This window comes from Pelodiscus sinensis, chromosome 21 (genome assembly GCF_052426305.1).
Source record: "Pelodiscus sinensis isolate ZL-2025 chromosome 21, ASM5242630v1, whole genome shotgun sequence".
NCBI classification, from domain to species: Eukaryota; Metazoa; Chordata; order Testudines; family Trionychidae; genus Pelodiscus; species Pelodiscus sinensis.
Genome location: NC_143072.1, coordinates 15,184,866 through 15,197,975, shown reverse-complemented (window position 1 = coordinate 15,197,975; position 13,110 = coordinate 15,184,866).

Sequence of the window (13,110 nt, the reverse complement as noted above, 5' to 3'; positions counted from 1 at the left end):
TAGTGCGCAAAGGTCGTGCCTTCATAACTATGTTGAATCAAATTGCTCCTGCAAAGCCAGGGTTCATTTTCCCATTTGCTACAGGAGAAAGATGCTTCTAGATTTATTCAATACTAATTATTTAGAGAAAACTCCAATCAGTTTGCTCCCCGCCCCCAAAAAACTGGCAACAAAGTCATGTAGATTAGGCTACCCGGCATAGGCAAAGAAGCGAGGATTTAAATAATCCCCACTTCATTAAAATAAACATGGCCGCCACGCTGTGCCGACAATCAGCTGATCCGGCACAGGGCGGTAGTCTAGATGTGGATCAGTTGGCTGGGGAAGCCTTTGCCAACTGATCCTGTAAGCCTCTTTGCCTATGCCAGGTAGCCTAATCTACATGCCTCTGTCATCAGAGGCATGTAGTCTAGACATACCCATTGGGTACATCTACACTAGCCCCCTAGATTGATCTAGGGAAGCTAATGAAGGCGACCGAAATTGCAAATCAAGCCCAGGATTTAAATATTCCATACTTGATTTGCATGTTCCCAGCTGGTCGCCATTTTTTGAAATTGACTAGCCAGAAATAACTGCCCGCATCTACACGCAGCAGTGAAATGGGATTCCGATTTAAAGACCCTAAATTGAATTAGCTGGTAAACCTCATTGCAGGAGTAATTTTTTCTGACATTTGGCCTCATGTAGACCAGTCAAATATCAGAAAAATCTCTTCCAGGAAAAGAACTGGAAGAAGCTACGCAAATGAGAGCACAATTTGCACACCTCCTTTTGAAAAAAACCCACACAGTAGCCATACCCTAAGTGAGCTGGTTGTGTCCCATTCATAGCTTTTGATGTGAAAAAGTGGATGTTAAGAGCAGGAGAAATTGGCTTTGTAGTGCTCCAACCTGTTAATGTTTTTATCCAAGTCCAAACTTGTAGATGAATTTCAGTTCTGCAATCTTTCTCTCTGTAATTGGTTAGTGAAATTCCTTTGTAGACCAATGGCTACTTTTAAATCCATGATTGAGTGACCAGGGAGATTAAAATGTTCCCCTATAGGTTTATGCGTGTTTGCCATTTCTGATGTCTGATTGAATCCATTTATGCTTTTTTGTAGAGACTGTCTAGTTTGGCCAATATACATGGCAGAAGGGGCATTGCTGGCACTTATCACATTAGAGCAGGAGTGGCCAATCCACAGCTCTCGAGACGCATGTGGCTCTTTGATTAAGGAAATGCAGCTGCTGCTGCTTCTGATCAGTGTGCCTGGACTGCTCACAGCTGGTCGCTCTGCACACATGCCCCAGTACCTGGAGGGAGAAGCGTGTGGCAGTGGTGGTGGCTCCGGGATCCAGGCATTACGTTAGAGTGGTTAGAATCGGGGCAGGGGGACTGGAAGTGCCTAGCTCTGGGGGAGGGGGAGGCATTGGGTAAGAATTGGGGTGCCTGAGGGTGCCTGGCTCTGCAGGACGGGAAGGGCAATGGGTTAGAGTGGGTTGTGGGGGAGGGCTGAAGTACCTTAAACTCAAAGCCTTCATGGATGCAAAATAAGGCATCCAACACACATGTCATTTAAATTTCAGGATGAAAAAAGAATCAGCATGTACCTGGTTTACACTGTGTTTCTTTAAAGAAAATTCAAAGCCTATTGTTTGCCAGGCTGAAGCAAATATTCTGAGATATGAGTCTCTCCCTTATTGTTTTTGAACCTCTCATGTTTGCAATCTGGGACAGACCTGAATTTTTAGAACTATAAAAAAGCCATAATCTTCATAAGTAAAAAAAAAAAAAAAAAAAGAGAGAGAGAGAAAGCCATACCAGAGATCAACAATCTGGAATGAAACAGGCACTTCGAATTGTGATAATTTACTTCTCAGTTCAGTTTAATTTTAAAAAAAACTCACAGGATATAATAGGGAAGTAGTGTTAAATTTAAAATACATGGTGAGGATGCTTTTTTTTTTTTAAAGTGTGAAAATATTGCTGTATTTTTAACGCTTTTTTTTTAATATTATGTTTGTTCCTTGCCAAGTTCTCTGAAGATCTATGGACTGGCCGTGAATTTTTTAAGTGACTAGAGACTTCACTGGTTTTTGTCCGAAATGTCCTGTAATGTTATTTTTATCACTACATTTTGTATACTATATCTACCTATCTTTCTATATATAGATATATAAAATAAATATATAATACGTGGCTCTTTGCACTCTATGCACTGCTATTTTGGCTCTCCATCTGTAATTGGTTGGCCACCCCTACATTAGAGGATGTGCAGTTGTGTCAGGGGTTCATAATAAAAGATAAGGGGGTATATTAGTGTACAGCACTAGTAATCTTTCCAGGCCAGATACTCAGTTGGTTTCAGTCCAAGTATTCTATTGATATCATTGCAGCCCTGAATATCAAATTAATGGAAGTAATTGTAGTATTCATTATGATTATGAACCAAATCTATATTTGCAATATCAATCAATAAAATAATAACTATCCACTTCTTCATCTTTCACTTGAGTCCCCTTCCTGTTAATCATAGTGGGACTTGTACGATACTGAAAATTTGCCCTTCTATGTACAAAAATAACAAATTTATTATACAGAAGACCAGATTTTTCTAATGTTTAGACTTATTTTTGTTTCCTGATGTCCCTATTTTCAGACCCCTCATTGTACTGTGCACTGCATGGACATAAGGTACAGTCATTATTCATGCTAAGACACTGATCACCTGTTGTCACAAAGGATGGAAGACAAAAATTAAGGTAAGGTGATATAAAAAACTACCGGTGCAAGGGAGGCAGAGGCTACATCTACACTGGCGTGTTCTAGTGCAAAAACTCTTTTGCAGAAGAGTTTTTCTGCAAAAACTCTTCCAGAAGAGAGCGTCTACACTGGCATGTGCTTTTGCGCAAGAGATGTGCTTTTGCACAAGAGCATCCATGCCAGTGTAGATGATCTCTTGAGCAAGAAAGCTCTGATGGCCATTTTAATCATAGGGCTTTCTTACGCAAGAAATTAATGTTGCCTGTTTACACTGGCCTCTTGCACAAGAACAGTTGCGCAAAAGGGCTTATTCCTGAGCGGGAGCATCAGAATTCTGTCCAAGCAGCCCTGATTTCATATGTTAGAACATCAGTTTACTTGCGCAAGAACACGTGGCCAGTGTAGACAGGCAGCAAGTTTTTGTGCAAGAGCGGCCACTTTGGCGCAAGATCGCGCCAGTGTAGACACAGCCTGAGAATATGAGTGATGGAAATAGTAGCTATAAGTTATTGTGCATAGCTTCCAGATCATTTGGAAATGTTATATCAAATTAATTCCTTTTTTAAGAAAAGACTGTAAGTCTTATGTGACCCTAGGCTAGATTTTTTTGGGTAAGTTAAAAACTTCTGAAGACATTGATTTATACTGAAATCTCCATTACCACCCATGACAGTGTAAGCCTACACATACTAAATATATTTATCTGAGTCTGTCTCCTACTCCTCCACTTCCCCAGGTAAAAGATCTCTTTTAAGCAGCAGTAAACGAAGAAAGAAGCACTCTATTGCAGCTTCTCATTGATCCACTCCATAACTGTTTCTGAATAGGACCTGAATGCCAAAGATGATTCCTGAGCTCATGTGTCAGAGCAGATACTCTGCCGGAGACTCAGGAAAATCTTTTCCTTCATTTCTCAGTCCACTTGGTATGTTCACTCTGGAAGCTGTCAGCAGCAGTGTTGTCAGGGGATATTTCAATACATTCTTCGCAAGCTGCATTTTGCATGGTGTCTGAAATTTTGCATAAGGTAGATACAGATGATATTTGGTCTGACAAGTGATAATAGAGACACGCCCCAGGAAGCAGTTCTAGGACCAGGGTGGTTCACTAGAGATTCTACACTGAAGAACTGACTGAGGAGCTGAAGTGAATGGGACAATATTTGCAGAGAACCCAAGTTATGGGTTAGACGAAACTCAGAGGACTGGGAGGAACTCCAAATGCTAAGTAATTAGGCACCAGATGGGTAAATGCTTCCATGATTTACTGTATGTTCACAGTTCTGACTCTCACCAGCTTGATAAGCAAACCACTGACCTATGCAGACAACGGTCTAATCAAGGCTGGTGACAGACTTCACCAGGCACGTGGCAATGTAGAGAGTGCTAAGCTCCAGACCCCTGAAAAGGGCAGGGCCTTAGGCAGCAGGGTAGGGCTATAGCAGCCATCTCTCTGTGCTACCCAGACTGCACCGTGTGGGGTTCAGCAGTGATTTAAAGGGCCGGGGGCTCTGACTGCCACTGTTGCTACAGTAGCAGCAGCAACCCAGAGCCGTGAGCCCTTTTAAATTGCTGGGACCCAGGGCAATTGCCCCTTTAATGCTCCCCCATTGGTGGCACTGAGTCTAATATAGTGGCGGGTTATTGCAAATCCATGTTGCCATATGTGAGCGTCTTCTAATACCAAAGGAACAAACATTTACCCCCAGGTTAATACACAATTCAGATTTTAGCCAAATATCACACTATTCACCAATTCTTAGTAAACTAAAGATTTATTTTAAAAAAGAATAAAGCTGTAAATAATTAATAGATCATATACAGCTTTATGATTGTATAGTCCTCATGTCTGGTTTGTAGTAGTGATGGAAGAAACAGATGTCTTGCAAAATTTTCTCTTGCAACTTTCAAAAGATTGGAAGATCCTCAGTCTATTGTTCAAAATATCATTTTCATTGTAAATCAGCACGCTAGAGAATTGGAACAGGAATAGGGAAAAGTGGTGATATCAGAGCTTGCAGTTGATAGCCCAGCTCAAGGGTATGGAAAGATAATGGCCCAATATGAAATTTGGAGTCACATGTGCATGGAAAGTAAGTGGTAAAAGATGAAACTGAGTGTCCATAGCCCTGTTGTAAATCTACCGAGGAATGTCACCCAGGCATACATCACATGTTTGAAATATAGATATATAATCATGAGTCAGAATGTCAGATATAAAGAGGATACATGAATATACAGAGGACTATCATAGTTAGCAATTCATATAGTTTTACTGATACCTTACATGACATACTTTGTACAAGATTTATGAGAATTGTGTAACAGGGATATAAATGGTCACTTTTCTTATATACAGTATCAAACTCTTTCCTGAGTATTCCCTGTGATATCCTCCCCTTTAAATAATTGGGCACTTTGTATGCAGGGTGAAGCTGCACAAATATCCTGGGATTTAGACACTGCTAATTTCCCCCCCATCTGATTTTTCAATGGCATGGCCTTCAAGAAGTTCATTGGGGGATTAAACAAAAACTCACCCTGTTTATTGTTAGAGAATCATTTTCCCCGCCTACATGCATTTTTTTGCTTGGAGTCATTCATTGCAGTCATTCACTAAAAACCCACCTTAAGCTTCAGTTATTAGTGATTTAATGAGGAGTCTTTTAATTATAACATCTGTTGTTTTAATTACCAAAGGAATTATAATTAGACTCCCTGTAGATGCCTGCTGCTAAACCAGAGGCTCAGAAAACATTCTTGACATCAGAAGAACATAGCGGGTACTCAGTAGGTCTGCCACCATGGAGTGCGGCCTGTCATTTGGAATAGTCAATCTTAATTTTAATTAATCTTTGTGGAAAAGAAAAAATTGTGAGGCAGAGCTTGTAGAATTACAGATACAAGTGAACTCAACATGTTGAACTCTGACATATTTCTTACACTAATATTAGGCTTCTTGGTTTGTTGACATCAAAAACAAATAAACCATGTCATCACTTAAAGACTATTTCATCCTCTATGCAAATATTTAATGGTTTTATGAATGTCTGTTTATCTCACTTTTTAATTAAAAGTGGAATTGAAGTGCACAGTAGAGAGAAGACTAAGGGTACATTTTATTTTCCAAAGAGGGTCTTTTGAAAGTGAAAGGAGTCTGGATGCGTTTTTTCAGGGGAAAAAAAACCTTTCAAAAAACCGCTCTTCCTTAAAAAAAGGAGGTTTATGCAGTTTTTTGAAAAAGGGTTACAGGTATCTTCGATATGAATTTGCGTATCTTCTTTCGTAAATAAAACATAGTCTAGACTTAACCTAACATTCTTATTTAGGACTACTTTCTGTGCAGAGCTAAGCAAAGTTCAGAATTTCCATTCTGCAGGAAATTCTGACATAACATTTGTTTTCATTTTTAAAAAATTGGACAAAGTTGAAATTTCCACGTTTTCTGTCAGACAAATGAAGGAAAGAACGACCTTATCTGGGAATGCTGAAATATGTTGGTTTTGACAGTTTTACTCAAAACTAAGAATGTCAACATTTCCTAGAACAATTTTTCATAAACAATTTTTATAAAAGAATCAAACTTGCTACCTGCCGCTGATACGGAAAAACAAGGAAAGTTTTTGTGACAGTGCTCAACCTCACAGCAGAATAGTTTATGGTAGGAAGTGAAGAACACTGTCTCCAGTTGAAATTACAGGATTTAAAAGTCTCTCCCCTTCCTCTGAAACAGAATTTCAATTAATTTGGGATGAAATATACCCCTGTGCAGAGAACAGAGCTTGCATACCATTTAAATCCCATTACAGCCTTTAAGAACTGGATTTATGAGGGGCATAGTCCTTTCACCATGTTTCAGGTTCATCAAAATGATCCAGAAGATTCTCATTTGGCAGAAAGTGAATTTTCTATCAGAACATCATTCGGATGGGACATTCCTGACCAGCTCTATTTCTAAAGGTGATAGTCCACCGCAAGGACTATGCACCACTTACGTCTCCTTCACAGATTATGACTTGGAACCATTGTTACCCCAAGTGTATTTTGAGTGTGCAATTAAGAATTTGATTTAAGTTGTTTAGATCTCAATGTTACATGACTGACATTGCCTTAAAGTAGTTGTTTTAGTGGAATGCAGTGAGTACCACTTGACAGATTATTGACTTTATATACCACACTATTAAAATTAGAACAGATTAGTGCTCTTCATTCCTTCTTAAGGTGCAGACCTCTTAGTGGGATTAATAAGTGTTAGATTCCAGAAGAAACAGTCCTTCTGAGATATTCAAAATAGCAAAAGGTTAAATTATAACAAGTACAGTAGAATCATAACAAGTACAGAGGGACACTGTCCCTGCTTTATGATGATGTGCACACTTAAATTAGTACAGTAGAGTAGATTTTTTTTAGAGTGGCATGAAGATACAATAAAAACTCTTATTTGGCATGTTGGGGAAATGGGAGGGGGGGGGGGTGTTCCAGTAAATAGAATACTTTGGGTAACAAATATATTTTACCAATGGAATATCAATTTTCAAAGGATTAGAGTGCAATAAAATAAATGAAGTATAAAATAATACACAGGTACTCACCAGTACCGCAGCAGTACTACACTGCAGAGAGGTTGGTTTCTTGAAGCACATAGATGTATGCTGGTAAAGTTTTCTATAGAGTGGATTATCTATGGACACTACATATTGCTACAGGCAGTGCATGACACACACCCAGATTACTAAAAATACATTTAACACTAAAACTGTATTGAACATAATTTAATCTTTCTTTGATGGATTTGGAAGGCACTTCAGGATCTTGCAATGCTCCAGGGTCATCATTATCAACATCAATCATTGCAGATGTAGAAGGTGTATGTAGAAGATAGGGTCATTATAGATTCAGCCCAATGATACACCACTGGAAGCTGCTTAATCCCTGATTTCAGCTTGCTTACTTGTCCTGTCTCTTGCATAAAAGTGAAGTGCAGAATATGGAACTGCATAACATGCTGGGCAGTATACTAGTCCCAGTTGCTAGACTGAAGAGAGTGGGTGATATCAGAAATGCCAGTTTGAGCTTTCTAGTGAATTGAGAGAGAAAATAACAGAACTTTTACTGCTTCCGGGGGTAGCCGAGTTAGTCTGTACAGGATAAACTTTAAAAACAACAAAAGATCTGGTAGCACTTTATAGGCTAACAAAACATGTAGATGGTATCATGAGCTTTCGTGGGCACAGCCCACTTCTTCAGATGACCGGGGAGTTTAGTATGTGCAGAATAAATAGGGGAGAAGGGAAAGGGGAGGAAGGAAAAAGAGAAGGGGGCAAGAAACAAGGAGCAGAGGGAATGGAAAAATCAAAGGGAAAAACAAGTAGGCAGAGCTGGTGCCTATAAGCACCTGATGATTGGATAGTTAAAAGGAAGTAGAACTAACACAAGAATCCGCACAGAGAACTGTTGCCACCTTCACTGAATGTTATGTAGGTAATGTCCCAGCCATCCATTGTCCCAATTGAGGAGATGATCAGAGCAAGAATTGAATTTGTGGATGAATTGTAATTCTAATGCCTCCCTGTATATTTGACTAGTTCCTTTCTTCAAACGGGTCTCTTCTCCATTTCTGAATAGACATTCAAACTTACCTGCATCCTGCTTCAAAGACCTTTTCAGACCACACTTGAAAGAAAATCCTCTGAACTGTCATTCATGCTTAAATTTGACACTTTACGCCTAAGTTTAAACAAAGACATTAATTATCTTACCCATTACAAAGATAGCTTCCCCAATTATCACTTCTAATATTAGCTCACAGACATTTACCCCCCCCCCCCCCATCCCCATTCTGTTCTGAAATTTGATTTGTCCTTTTCATATGTGTTCATTTTTTTAAACTTTATCCTTTGGTATATATGGTTGTGACAATTTTCTTCCACTATTTGATCTGAGGAAGTGGATCTGGCCCACGAAAGCTTATCATCTAATAAACCATCTTGTTAGTCTTTAAAGTGCTACATAGTCCTGTTTTTTGTTAACAATCAGGCAGTGAACCAAACTCACTGACGTCAAGGGGCATCTTTCCATGGACTTCAATCACCTTTGCATCAGGCCCTCCATGGTCATCTGTGCATATTGGCAAAATACTAGGAAATAAAAATGCCTAATAGCGAAGACAGACTGAAAAGCCACCTTAAAATGTAGCTTCTACAGTGCAAATGGACAGAAAACACAATGCATAGGGCTGAAGAACCCCCAATATTTTAACGGGCAATAATTTAAAGATTGAATATCATGACCACAGTTGTCAAAATACCCCAATTATTATGTAATAGCAGGTATTGGGGTGGGGGAGGTGGAGTAATAGCTCCCACGGGCCCCCCAGGCAAGGTGTGTGTGGAGCCAGCTCCAGACCCTCAGAAGGGGAGGGGTCTCAGGCAGAAGGGGTGGGAGCAGGGCAGCCAGCCCTCAGCACTGCCCAGAGTACAGTGATGGGGCCCTCCTTGAGCTCTTAGAAACATGCAGAGCAGCATTGCAGCAATAATTTAAAGGTGCCTGGGGCTCTGCCTGCAGCTGCCCCTTTGCCACCCCTGCTGGCAGACCTGATGGTGGGTCATTATGGGAGACTGAAGCTAACGTGCCATGCTTCTACCGTTAACCCAGGGAAAGACACACATTGCATGGATCAAACATTAGCGATGGATGTGAGCCACTCACAGCATTCTCCACTAATTATCTGCACTGGATCTTTAGTATGGATCTGTAGGATGCCTATGAGGTAGGGTCATAAAACACAGGAGATGACCCTGCTGTCAAAATAGGAACAGAGAGCATCTTTTCACGATCAGAGAGCGAGTCTTCCAGAGCCCTCACTGTGAAGCAGCTGGATCTGAAGACTTGTTTAACCCCAGCATGAGAGCGAAACAATGTCAACAAACAATTAACATGCCCCCAACCATGCAATTAAATCAATGGTAAGTGGGGAAATCCAGCAGAAAAAGCAATTATTGTATTAATTACAAAGAAACCCAGTTTGCAACTAGTGTAGCACCAAGAGTCACTAAACTACAAAAGGCCAGGGCTTTGCCTCCTTCTTTAGAGAGGTCGTAGAGCCTATTAGTAAGAGTAAAAGAGGGTGTTGCTTAACTGTAAGTTTCCAGCCTACTATTACACTGATGAATATTAGGTATAATTTAGTTACAGTAATGCTCAGCATAGGACAGGTGCATTCCAGGACACTCTGTGTTTCAAGGAGCTTGCAATCTCTGGACAGAGCCTAGTGAAAAGGAAACACTAGATATTTCATTTGCAAATCAGTTTGAGCAGAAGGTTAGAAGTGGGTTGTTAGAGGGGATTTAAATTTGCACAGTGTATGAGTCATGCAGAAAAGCTCAGTGAGGTCATACTATGAGGCAGTGTGTTACACAGGTCAGGGCAGCACAATGACAGTAAGATTCTATTCCTAGTTCTGCCCCAGCTGACCCTTTCCATGGGAGGAGGCAAGGGTGGATTGAGGGAATGGTAAAACCAAGAAAAAAATATGTGCCTTGTGGCCTTTATAGAAGGTATCAGATCCAGGCTCTGGCGAAGCAAGCCAGGGAACAAAGAATGGAGTCAATCTTTCAGGGTGTGCTTTCCCACTTAAACTGAACGAAGAGGTGGTGGTGGTAGAGGGGACTTGTTTGGAATGCCCTTCCTGATCCCCACTGAGCAATATCTCAGGTAGCCAGGACCTCAAACAATTGAAAGTTTTAGGGTGAATACTTGCCTTGTTTAACTCTAAGGAGGCCAAGATTTCATTTTCAGTATAAATTAGATGGCCCTCAGGTACCTATAACCAGATAGGGGGTGTAGGTTTTGAATCTCCCATAGTCAGGGGGTGTTTAGAGCAGCATATTATGAAGTTGAAGTAGATGGATCACAACCATCTCAAAAGCCAGAGTCATCCTGCAGAGATTATTTTGGGCTCATTACTGATTAGAAGTATCATTATTGCACAACCACTAGATTTAGATCATGGGTCCCATTCTGTAAGGCAATGAGCACCTTCTATGAAGTGCCAAACAAGTGCTTTTTTTGGGATGTAAGCATTAACCAGTGTCAGGCTTTAGGGCAATGCAGAGAGGGGCCAGAGCTGTTCTTTGGATTCCCCACATATGCAGACCAGGTGACTTTCTTTGATTCCATCTCAGAACTACATAATCTGAAGCCAGGTCGACACTAGACCTGGAAGGTTGGATTAAGGTATGCAACTCCAGCTACGTAAAATACATAGCTGGAGTTGTCATATCTTAAGCCAATCTTAGCGCTGTTTTCACAGAGGGAGGCCGATGGGAGCAAACACTCCCGCCAGCTTCCATTACTCATCTGCTACTGCCGGGAGTATCAGCTCCAGCCCTGCCCTCAGTGTTCAATTTAGTTGGTCTTAACTAGACATGTTAAATCAAATACCAGAAGATTGATCTCTGATGTGGCAAGTGTAGATGTGGCCTAAGTAGCTCTGAGATAAATGGACAGGTAAAGCCCTTTCTTAGTTGTAAGAAAATGAAAATAAATCCCCAAAAGGTGCTGAGTATGTGGAAAGTACCTAATTGGCACCTGAGGAAAATGGTGCATCTAATACACGTGATTAAACTGGGGAGCTCTTCAGGGGAAAGCATGAATGTCTACTTTTTGAGCTAAAGAGCTCTTGGAGGCCAGTAACAGACCCATATTTTCTATAGATCGGGGCCAAACGTTGCTCCATGGGTCACAGTGGCATGGAGTTCTTTATTTTCAAGGATGTTCAGCATGGCTCTGCATCAATACAATACCTGAGATGGGAAAGCATGAAGACATGGATAAATATGAACCTTTTTGGAGTTGGCCGAACCACTGTGCCTCTTACACATCTCTCATCCCTAATTAGCAATCAGACTCCACATGCTTTTTAAATGAAAAGAACAAATGCTGCAGCTCTGAACATTTAGAATCCATCCTTTCATGATGCCAGATGAAATGACTTTCATTTCATATGAAGGCGACAAGGAGCCTAGAAAAAGAACAGAACTATGACACATTTTTGATCCATGATTTTCTAGTTATATTGGCCTCTCAGGAGATGAGAAGAAACATTAGCCAAGTAATTATTTCCAAGCAAATTCAAGATGTGTGCTGCAATGGTGAATGAGGTGGAAGGCGGCAGAAACAATTGCTAAATATCAATAGTTTTATGTACACAATTAAAATACAGCCAAGAATCCTTTAATATAAATAAAGGGATTCAATGTTATTGCTAGGTTAAAGCTCTAACTCAGCACAATAGTTGAAGATTTGTTTCTGACTCCCAATCCCTTTCAGTAATCACAGCTGGTTTCTTGGCAAGAAGTTTCCAGTTATGAAATATTGCTTGAGCTGAGTAGCTATGGATTATCTCCAATAAAGCACTGTAATATGGGACAAAACTCTATAAACCAGTTTACTATATGGCTCTGTCACCTTACTGGAAAAAAATTATAAAAACAAACAAACAAAAAACAAAACAATTGATGGCAAAGTGTCAAACATAATAAAGTTGGTGTATAGTCATTCTTTCCATAATTTGCTTTTAGTAAAATGATCTTCTGCATAAGCCACATTGTTTTTCATGGGTGATACAAAGGTTGAACAAAGAAATGAGAAAAACTTAAAAAATAATAAATAGACTTGCAGCACTTTAGAGACTAACAAAAAAAGTAGATGGTATCATGAGCTTTCGTGGGCACAGAAGTGGGTTATTTTTTCAATTTTTCCAGTTACAGACTAACAGGACTACCCCTCTGAAACAAAGAAATGAGAAGAGAGGCAAAAGGTTCCTCTGTCAGCTGAACCAACTGATCTGTCAAAGAGGCACGACAGGAGTCCACTGAAGGCCAGAGCACCAGGGGAAAGAATCTGATGAGGATAAAACGTAACTTAAAGCTGGACAGTCTGCCACATCAGAAAGAAAGCTGACAAGTAGAAGGTGTGTATTGACCAGTATGGTTCTGCTTAGCTGAAAGGACTACCAAAACATTTATCATTCATTCATGAGCAACCTGCAAGGATCACATGGAATTCTCAAACACAAGAGGACAACATTTTAAATTAATCAGATTGAAGTAGGGTGAAATTCACCTCTGCACACCTCAAGGTGAAATGAGGCTGGCACGGAGCATTTTGCAGAGAGTGTAGGACATGAGTTTCATGTTCTCAGGACACTGGACTAGATATAGCATAGTCTTGCAAGCCTTCTGTGGCTGCTCTCTCCAGACTGAGCTGGAATAGGGGAAGGAGCACTAGAATAGCCCGTAAACCATTGGCTGAACTTATGCACAGGGACTTGCTGGTCACACTCCCTCTTATCCCTGAGGCT